This window comes from Wyeomyia smithii, chromosome 1, assembly GCF_029784165.1.
Source record: "Wyeomyia smithii strain HCP4-BCI-WySm-NY-G18 chromosome 1, ASM2978416v1, whole genome shotgun sequence".
In the NCBI taxonomy this organism is placed as follows: Eukaryota; Metazoa; Arthropoda; class Insecta; order Diptera; family Culicidae; genus Wyeomyia; species Wyeomyia smithii.
The window spans coordinates 195849688-195861309 of record NC_073694.1 but is presented as its reverse complement, the minus strand read 5'-3'; positions in this window follow the sequence as shown (position 1 = coordinate 195861309).

Below are 11622 nucleotides of genomic sequence, written 5' to 3'. Positions count from 1 at the left end.
TTTTCGAATAAGTCTACGGTCAAGAAAAAAGTGCAATCATTCTTCTATAGAAATCAATGATACCGTTACCGATGCGACTTCGTGCTGCTTCGTATCCGTTTTTCTCTCCCAGACCAAGACTATGCTAAAACACCTAGGCTAGAAAAGTTAATAATTAAATTCTCATAATGCACGAAAATCGAATTACCCGTACCCGACCAGTTGAGAATTTTTCAAACCCGTACCCGACCCGAACCCGAAGCCTTGGTTTTTAAATTACCCGTACCCGACCCGAACCCGAAAAATATTTTTTGTCGTTACCCGAAACCCGCCCGAACCCGTCGGGTACGGGTATCGGGTAAAAATACCCGTACCCGACCATCTCTACTGTACAGTACTGATTGTACTGAAGGTTTACGGAGCAGAGGGTGAGTCGAATACGTTCTGCAACTCTGTGTACATGTCTAGCAACTTCTATGATCCCTTTATTGCATTGCCAATTTGAAGTGCGATATATTGAAGATTGAAATAAGTGTGACTTGTGCTAGGTGAAAACGATACAAGCATTCGAATCGGTTTTGTACCATTACAGTATCATACGATTTTCAACGAGCTTCACTGTCAACGTGTGCCAGCACATTTCAACAGACTTTATCAATTTTGTAGTCTTTCATCTGAGCGAATTCAATTTCGTTTGCTTTTATCTGACCTACAAGTACGGCAGACTCGGAAATGCAGTAGGAATCGAAATCGGAAAAGCAGTTCGGGGAGCGATAATTAATCGAACACTGCTAAAATCAACATTCTATTTTCTTGTGCAGGATCTGCACTGTCAACTGCACTGGAAGTGAATCAATCCTAGGGGAATTTTAAAACAACGAACAACTTCATCATTTAACCATACGAAGAGGAAAAGCTTTCAGGATAACCGTGACGGGTTCTTCTATTTCGTGCTCCATCGACGTCGGTAGCGGCCGCTTCAATCGGTCAGAGTGAGGATGGGTCAGTCAGCAGTACACGCAAATAGTTAGTTTCAAATTCAATGCTATATTCTCGGTCCTGCAACAGGACGATAGATTGGTAGTGTTGCGCTTCAAAGATGTTCTTGTCAAGATTTCTTCGATGTCAAACACGATACTAGGGTGTCAGGAAGAGATTCGTTGCGTTTGTCCGAGTAGCATAAGAAACCAACAACATCATAAAGAATGAAATTATAAACCTAGCATAGTTTTTAAAAAGGACCTAAGTAACATTGAGATATTCTCTTTGTTTATTTCTCTCTGATTAATAACTAAGCTTTTTTTCTATTTTTCACGATACTATTTGTATTATAAACTAGGCAATACTATAACCATTTAATTTATGGTAAGATATCGCTGAAAACTGTCATAATGACGCAGTGGTTAACGAAACAGAGTGAGAGAGGAGACAATCTCTCATTGCTACTTTGGTTCTTTTGAAAAGTTACGCGAGAAATGTCTTTACGGAAAAAGGTTACTAAGTTCATTAGCATCGTAGTATTATTTTGATCAATTGTTATACCCCCGTGACTTATCTTTTTTTTTTCGAAAAATTGTACACCCCCATCCCCCTCTTTCTTTTTTTATACGTGTCATTTGATCGAAAAATCACTTTTTTTGCAATTGATAGGCAAATCATAACTAATATTTCGCATTTTCAAATATCTCATAAATAGTTGTATCGAAAAAAAAAAAACAAGGCATGTGTATAAGTAAAGAAAATAAACTAAACGGAAACAACCTACTGGCACTGGGTAACAACAACACAAAACAAAACTGATGATAATTTGAATTGGGTAAATAGTCGAATATCGTCCTACCTACAATCGTCAAATATCGTCCAATATGACTGTTTCTGGAATCGTGTTGATCCCGGAGCCTTAATCTGACCGTAGACGCCACTTAGTAATTAAAAATGGCGGTTTGCGATGCCTGGAACAGCCCAAAATGGCTACTTATCAACCAATATGGATATTTCTAGAGCCGGGATGATGGCCTGAGGTCAGAATTCATTCATTTATTTATTCCTTTTATTTCAGTCAACAGATAATATGTTTACCCCACTAACCTCACTGATAATAACAGCTAAAACTAACACAAAACACGCTTTACACTTAGCTTCGAAGAACATCATCCCTCTCAAAACGCAGAACGATGTCGTTCATGCCATCAACCAGCAGTGGTGGAGCTTGTAAAACTGTACAGACCTCACAGAGTATGCGAAAGCGCTCGTTTTAAACTCCACTCATCTGTTTTAGACCAGCGCACTGCAGCGGTGCAATAGGTATCTAATAGCTTATGACGTCTGGCCAATCGAGGAACGAGAGGTAATCGGGAAAAAGGAACCGTTGGAATTGTTCTGCCAAGAGATCCCACTCAAGTTGAAATCTCCAAACACGACAATGTTATCTTGGGGTCCCGTTTGCGATACAACCCAATCAACAGAGTCAAGATGATTCCTTATCAAAACGTCGTCGGTTACTCGAACAGGAGGGTCGTAAACCACACATACGTAGAGCATTGCATCAGCAGTAGCAATCGCAATCCATACTTGTTCAACTGACGCGCCTTCGGGAGGGCTTACTAAACGTGACTTGTAGTTCGAGCGAACAGCGAGTAAAACGCCACCTTCAAGCCTGCTTTGCTGCTGTTCATACACCGCCGGTCCTGGTGATAAACGGAGCATGAGTCATTGAATAGTTGACTTGATATCGTATCAGCGGTTATCCACGTTTCCGGCAAAGCATTGACGTCGAAGCAACCGTTGCTGAATGCCAGTTGGTACTCCGAAAGAGTACTGTTGACCCCACCGACGTTCTAGAACTTTAGACGATGCTGTGGCGGCTTTACTCATAGGATGTCCGGTACTAGGAGGTAAAGAGGAAGATTCCACCTTTAGCACTAGACTCGGGGCCGGGACGACTTGAAGACCAGGGAGGAGACAACACCGATAGATTGATAACAGCAGGCAGATGAGGATCTTTCATAGGTCTTGAAGGGTGGTTCGAAGCAGAAGTGTTGGTATGCAATAACTGGGAGCGTCAAAAAGAAAACTGGCTCTAGAAACGGAAGGGCAATTAAAGAGAGAATGGTCAACAAAATAAAAATACTTGCCTGAAAAAAGCAGGCTGGAGGACCTCGGCTACAGAATCGACAATTACAGGGCCACGACGGCTGTGATGATCGCTGGCTGCATATGGTCGGACTGTTTCGATCTGAGCAGAGGCCTCCATAGTGCTTTTCAGTGTGCGTCGCGGTATTCTTTGATTGATTTTATGTACTTCACGACCTTCAAAAGGGCATCACTCAAAAATGTTCCGTACGACAATTTTGAAATTTTTCACCAGAGATTCAGAACGTCATAACGAATCGAATGGTGTACTCAGATCCTTTGGGGCATTTTTTATAATAACGGCAACCGTGTACCGTATTGCTTAGATCTTTCAGATTTTTTTCTTGTGGTATTAAGCGGATGTTCCACAGTATAATCGTTTTAGTCTCACCACTGCACAATGGTCCAGAAACCAAATTTAGGGGGAAATTTGGGTCTAGAGCTTTATAGCAATGTTTTAGAGAAAAACATTCTTCTACAAAGTTGTTACATATAACAACGCGCTAATTGAAAAATTATCAAAAATTAGGGTGACCAAAATTTACGATGCAATCAAGTATCTAACTTTTTTATCTTTGTAGATAGAAGAAAAATTTGTTCCACAATATTATAGCTCCAATAATTTTTAAGTAACTTTTTAAGAACAGTTTTTCTCTATCTTTGAAAACAACCGATTTATATTGAAAAAATACGTTTTGCACTCTAACTTCTTTATTTCAAGTTTCATCTTAAAACTGTCTTTGAACGACTTTTAGATCTTTTCAAGTGAAATAATTTGCAATTCTGATATCGTAAATATCTCAATTCTACTCAAAGATATTAATGTTTTTCATCAAAAAACATGCGTTTTTCATTTGTTTGTCATTCTTTTTGGGGCAAACATAAAAAAATTCTCTTGGTCTCATTTTGAAGGGCATACTAGACTCTATAAATGGAGGAGCTTTTAGAAATATGTTATTTTTTAAATTTGAGTAAATTCAATTTAAAAACAAGCCGAAAATTTCAATAATTTTATACATTATGCATATAAAAGCACCCAATTTTTTTTTGGTATTTTTTCCTATAACTAGACGTAATTACCTTTAATTTGACCCAAAAAGATTGAAAATCGATCAGCTGGTTCAAAAGTTATGAATTTTTACAAAATTAAATACATCGAACACAGTTGTTTTTTATGGTCACCCTATTTCGACGTTGGTCACGCAAAGTTCTTCAATTGTGCTCAAAATCGCAGGGATGCATCTATGTTGAAAATAATCAAACCCGTATTGTTTCGTTGGGTTGTTAAGGGGACCAGCTCCGAAATAGGGTGACCATAAAAAAACGGCTATATTCGATGTATTTTATTTAAAAAAATTCATAACTTTTGAACCAGTTGATCGATTTTCGATCTTTTTGGGTCAAATTAAAGGTAATTACGTCTAGTTATAAGAAAAAATACCAAAAAAATAAATCTGGGTGCTTTTATATGCATAATGTATAAAATTATTGAAATTTTCGTCTTGTTTTTAAATTGAATTTACTCAAATTTAAAAAACAACATATTTCTAAAAGTTCCTCCCTTCAAAATGAGACTAAGATATACTTTTTATGTTTGCCCCAAAATGAATGACATACAAATGAAAAATGCATATTTTTTGATGAAAAATATTAATAACTTTGAGTGAAATTGAGAACTTTACGATGTCAGCGTTGCTAATTGTTTCTCTTAAAAAGCTCTAAAAGTCGTTCAAAGACAGTTTTGAGATTAAACTTGAAATAAAGAAGTTAGAGCGTAAAATATGTTTTTTCAATATAAATCGGTTGTTTTCAAAGATAGAGGAAAGCTTTTTTTTACAAAGTTACCTCAAATTAATGAAGCTATAACATTGTAAAATAAATTTTTCTTCTATCTACAAAGATAAAAAAGTTAGATACTTAATTGCATCGAAAATGTTGGTCACCCTAATTTTTGATAATTTTTCAATGAGCGTTTTATCATATGTAACAACTTTGTAGAAGAAAGTTTTTCTCTAAAATGTTGCTATAGAGCTCTAGACCCAAATTTCCCCCTAAATTCGGTTTCTGGACGATTGTGCACTGCTCTGGGTAAGAGCGAAAACATCATGACTTCGATCTATCCTTCATGTGATACTGCTATTCTGCCGTAATCTCGCAGACTGACGTAAGCGCCATTTATTCAAATATGGGGTTCTTATGCTAATTTGTTCGTTATTCGAAGACCCATCTTTTGGTATTTTTCTTTAAGTTGTAACTTATTCGTATGTTGCATAAAATCAAGAAAACAAAATGACGTATGCACCATTTCAATACAAAATTGACAAGTAACCCGCCGTATTGAAAAACTGATAAAATGGATGTACGTCATAATGTTATATCACGGCAGTATTGCAAGTTCGTATTTGAGTTGTCGTGGATTTTGCGACAAGCAATTTCATGAAAAATGTTGCGGGATTACTTCACCTGCCTTCCACGTAGTACTAAAGAACTCTCAACTGTTCTGGTTGTACAAATCGTGCCTGACAAATCGTACAATCGTACAAATCGTAAAAACCTGAAGCATGAAAATTATCAATGAACTGAAAGCCTAAATCAAATACAATTTCTCAGCGTTTTTCAACTCTGCTTCGGGTCTGACCTCGGTTTAGAAATTCAAGATTGTCTGGTCTTCGAAATACAGCCTAAACGACCATATTTCTCTTAATATTAATGTTCCTGTAGTTGGGCAAAAAATGACTGTGAAAACATTCTCCTCGATGAAGCATAGTTTACAGTTTCAAGCGAAGTGAAAAATTTGACAAGTGAAACAGCGTAAATTTTCGCTTGCGAAATCTGTCGTGAAAACCCGTTTGTAGAACACGCAGGTATTTCACCAACCTGCAGTTTATAGTTTAAGTGAAGCGAAATTCACGAGTTTACACTCCGAGTGAAATGAAAATTAGCTGCAACTGACAGAATATAAACGCACGCAAGTTTTCGCTTGCTGCTGCTTTTTCCACTACCGTTTGCATGCGTGAAAAAAGTAAACCCCAGTGAAAAAGATGAGATCCACAACCTTGGATTTCGCTGGATCGAATTTGTTTACAGTTCCAAGCGAAGTGAAATTTTTGCAGGTTGCATTTTTCACGAGCGTGAAGAAATGAACATTTTGTATGAGATTTTCACTTCGCTTGGAACTCTAAATAGGGCTTAACCGTGTAAATTTATATGCAGATGTTTTTGAGTCTGAGATATGTTTTTGCGACATAACTGTATCATGCTAGACTTTTTTTATCTCAGAGGTGTTACAAGGACGAGGCTGGAAGGGGGTAAACGATATCAACCTTTGATGTTTTTAAATTCGCTAGATCGTTCAGTTTTAAATTCGGTATGTAGAATCTATGGGAGCCCTAGTATTTCAACGACTTTGAGTTTTATATATTCCATTAGCGTGGCAAAGGGAGGGGGGGGGGGCTAAATTGAGAGCTCTTCAACACCTACCATGCTCACCGTGCCATGCCAATTTCGAATGTTCCCGAAACACTGATTTTTCTGTACCCCAGTGGTGTACTAGGGGGGTGTACTAATTTTATTATTTGTAAATTATTAAAATACACATCATGAAAATTTATATATAGGTGGTTTCTTATATGAGACGTGGTTTTGCGACATAACTCTGTCAGGGGGGGTGATGTATATTGTCAATCTTTATTAATTTTTTAACAGCTTAACCGATTATTATTTATTTCGATAAGTACAGGTCGTAAAGCAGCGTATATGTTTCAAAAACTTTAAATCATGTCTATCTCATACAGGAATGAAATAAGCGCGGACGAGGGGGTAGCAACTACAAATTTGTTCATTGAAAACTCCTAAACGTGAAACAAGAACACTTTTAGACGCCACAGATGATCACTGTGTTATTTTGTACAAGTGGATTCTCGAATACGAGGTATATTCTTGTAATATTGAATTTTCTGTATCTCAGAGGCGTAGTTAAAAGGAGGGGGAATTGCAACACCGTTCATTATTTTTGAATCTCTGATAGTTCATCTTGAAATAGTTATATCTTGAAAATTTGTATCTAGGATTTTCGCGTATCGGACATGTTTCTAAGATATCAGTGTCGCTTATTTACACTAACGTGTGCTAGGGGGAGGAAAGAAGGTTGAATTTTTCGTAATGCAAAGTAGAGATCGTTATATTTTATCATCATTTATTTTAATTGCAAGGTGTTTTAAGTCTTAAGGGTGTTTTCATGGTGTAGGTGTCCAAAGGATTTTCTTCGTTTTCACAGCAATGGATGCGACAAAACTGTAATGTTATGACGTGAACTATTGAAAAATATCGAGATATGTTTTGAACTTAGATTTCGCCCAATTAGAATTGAAAAGAAGGCCAATATGGGTATTTTCAAAACCGAGGTAATATCAAGAGATCGAAAATCAACCCAAGATGTCAAGATGGCATTCTCCGGTTTTTGGAGACAATCTAAAATGGTCCAATACCACCCAATATAAATATTCCTTAAACCAGAACAGTGCCGAGACTGGAAATCAAATCTAGACGCTATTTCCAAATCCATGATGGCGACTTCCGGCCTCAGAAAATTATCAAATACAGGTCGGACTCGATTATCCGGAACATCAAAAAAAATTTCATTCCGGATAATCGAGTTTTCCGGAATCTCACAAAAAATACTAAAATTTTGCGATTAACGAACATAAAATGATTAATTCTTTTCTTTATTTTACTTGTAAAATCTTGAGAAGGAAAAGAAATAAATTGGACATTGATTATTATCACTTAATTCGAACATGTCCCAAACCTGCCGAAAGTGATTTAAATGGTAACAAATATGCCAGAAGGGATGGTAAAAGCAAAATTTCGGATTTAAAATTGAAAACGGACACCAAAAAAATAAAATTCCGGATAATCGAGTCCGACCTGTACCTGTATTATGGCTTGCTATGGAACCAAAATAATACCCAGAGACCGAAATTCGGCTCCAGACACCATTTTGAATTTCAAAATGACGATTTACAATTTACAGAAAACAGCAGTATTTTTATATGATTTTAATAGCTTTACAGTTTCAAATTGAAAAATTTAACGCCGTTTTTATGAATAGCTCGTAGTTCTTTAGCAACACCATAAATTCGTCGAAATGTGTGATTAACACAACACAATTCACTTTTTGGCAGCAAGTTTTACTCCTAAATCTAATAAATTGCTTCACCCGTGAAAAATACTCAGTTTTCTGAACCAAAAACGCGTAAAAGTTTTTATTCGAATGAAAAAGTTCGATTGAAATTTTCTGTAGTTTGAAAGTCATTCTGGCTGGAACTCGTTTAGGTAGTAAAACTTGATTTTGTGTAAGTTCTATAAGGATACCTTTGTTTTTAAGTACCGAGACGATCTCTTTTAAATTCTTTCAAAATCATTTTTTTATATCGCACGCTAGCCTGGAGGGCTAATAGCGGTCTCGATCAACTAGATTAGTTGAGCGAATTCGTTTTTTTCTTCCTTTATAATTTATTTGACACGGCACAAATACAATTTAATGTTTAACGGCGCCAATTATATCTGGTAGCTTACTTTCTAAAGTATCTTAATAACTAAAAGCAAATTTTTTATCCTCGCTGCCGACTACGAGCTGAAACTAAATCTAACTTAAAGCTAGAATGTTTTGCATTAAAAGCACTGATTTGTTGTTTGATGGTTTTCTATCGCCATAGGTAAGCAGCCTATTGAATATGTTCCGCTGCTGGGCCAAGATATTACGGACTGCCAAATTGGGTTGTCTCCCTCGGGACCTGAGAGTATCGTGCGGGTCTAGTTGCTGTTTCCGGATCCGGGGTCTTAACATGTTCTTGTCGTTTGGTTGGATGTAGGCGGCAAGGGAATAGGATTAAACTGGGGCGTGGATGGATTTCAGGAAAACGTATATAAGGGACATTCAGGATAGGTCACGGCTCGCCAAGACATCACGAACAGGAACAGCCGGCTGCCTACTTTCGGCCTGCAGGGAAGCTATTGATTTAGACCTGGCGTCACGGTGTACAGGGCATGACCAAACCACATGCTCTATGTCGTGATAACCTTCACCACAGGCACAGATACCACTTTCCCCGAGCCCAACACGACGGAGATGCGCGTCAAATCTATAGTGATTGGACATAAGCCGGGACATCACGCAAATGAAATCCCGACCTACATCCAACCCCTTGAACCACGGGTTCGTCGACACCTTGGGGATTATGGAATGTTACCACCTTCCCGGTTCCCCTCTGGTCCAAGCATTTTGCCAACTGATGATCGTATTCTGACGTACAAGTGTGAAAAATTCATTAAAGGCAATTGGTCTTTCATAAATATCACCGTTTGTTGCGCCCACCTTAGCCAAAGAGTCCGCTTTCTCATTGCCCGGTATCGAGCAGTGAGAAGGGACCCACGCTAAGGTAATCTGAAACGATTTTTCGGATAAAGCACTCAGATTTCCCGTATTTTCCCCAGGAAATACGGAGAGTGCTTAACATCTTTCATCGATCGGAGAGCCTCAATGGAACTGAGACTGTCCGTTAAGATGAAATAATGGTCCGTGGGCATTTTTTCGATAATCCCTAGGATGTACTGAATTGCAGCCAATTCTGCGACGTAAACAGAAGCAGGATTATCGAGTTTATGGGAGACGGTTAAATTGTTATTGAAAAAACCGAAGCCAGTGGACCCATCAAGAAGTGATCCGTCAGTGTAGAACATATTGTTGCAGTTGATGTTTCGATATTTATTGGGAAAAATTTTGGGGATCTGCTGCTAGCGTAAATGATCCGGGATTCCACGAGTTTCTTCTATCATGGATGTATCGAAAAACACAGTAGAATCAGAAGTATTTGATAAGTCGACACGATTTGGAATATTCGAAGAAGGGTTAATATTTTGGGACATGTGATTGAAATACAATGTCATAAAACGGGTTTGAGAATTAAGTTCGATTAACCTTTCAAAATTTTCAATCACGGGACGGTTCAAGACCTCACATTTGATAAGAATACGAGAAGACAGGCTCCAGAAGCGGTTTTTCAATGGTAGTACTCCAGCTAAGACCTCCAAACTCATCGTATGGGTCGACTGCATGCAACCTAAGGCGATACGCAAACAACGATATTGTATTCGCTCCAGTTTGATCAAATGTGTGTTTGCTGCGGAGCGGAAGCAGAAACACCCGTATTCAATAACAGACAATATCGTTGTTTGGTAAAGCCTTACAAGGTCTCCTGGATGGGCTCCCCACCATTGTCCGATTATTGTACGAAGGAAATTCACTCTTTGTTAACATTTTTTCATCAGATACCTCACGTCACAACCCCAGGTGCCTTTAGAGTCGAACCAGACACCAAGATATTTGTGTACCAAAACCTGAGAAATCGTTTTACCCATTAATTGTGTTTGAAGCTGAGCAGGTCCATGCTTCCTAGAAAAAAACTACTATCTCAGTTTTCTCCGGAGAGAATTCGATACCTAGCTGTAAAGCCCTAGCAGACAAATTGTCCAAGGTGTCGTGCAATGGTCCTTGCGAATCGGCAGCTTTGGCTCCTGTAACAGAGATTACACTGTCGTCTGCAAGTTGTCTTATCGTGCATGAATTTGCCAGACATTCGTCGATGTCATTTACATAAAATTTGTAAAGAAGGGGGCTTAAACATGAGCCCTGGGGAAGACCCATGTAGCTAATGCGAAAAGTTGTCAAATCGCCGTGCGTGAAATGCATGTGCTTTTCGGACAACAAATTGTGCAAAAAATTGTTTAAAATTGGAGAAAATCCTTGTCGGTGAAGTTTACCCGAAAGAATGTCAATAGAAACGGAATCAAAAGCCCCCTTAATGTCCGAGAACGCAGACGCCATTTGTTCTTTGCGAGCATACGCCAGCTGAATATCTGTTGAAAGCAACGCAAGACAATCATTCGTCCCTTTGGCACGGCGGAAGCCAAATTGAGTATCCGATAGTAGGCCATTTGATTCGACCCAATGGTCTATACGACGGAGTATCATTTTTTCCATCAATTTCCGGATACAGGATAGCATTGCAATCGGCCTATAAGAGTTGTGATCAGAAGCTGGTTTCCCTGGTTTTTGGATGGCGATCACCTTCACTTGCCTCCAATCCTGCGGTACAATGTTTTGCTCCAGGAACTTATTGAACAAGTTCAACAAGCGCCTCTTGGCATTGCCGGGTAGATTCTTCAACAAGTTGAATTTGATTCTATCTAACCCAGGCGCGTTATTGTTACAGGACAGGAGGGCAACTGAAAATTCTGCCATCGTAAAAGGTGATTCTATCGCGTCGTGGCCCGGAGACGCATCGCGAACAATGTTTTGCTCAGGAACAGAGTCCGGACATACTTTCCTGGCAAAATCAAATATCCACCGACTTGAAGACTCCTCGCTTTCGTTGACCGTTACGCGATTCCGCATTCTTCGGGCTGTGTTTCAAAGAGTGCTCATCGATGTCTCCCTCGACGTCTCGTTTA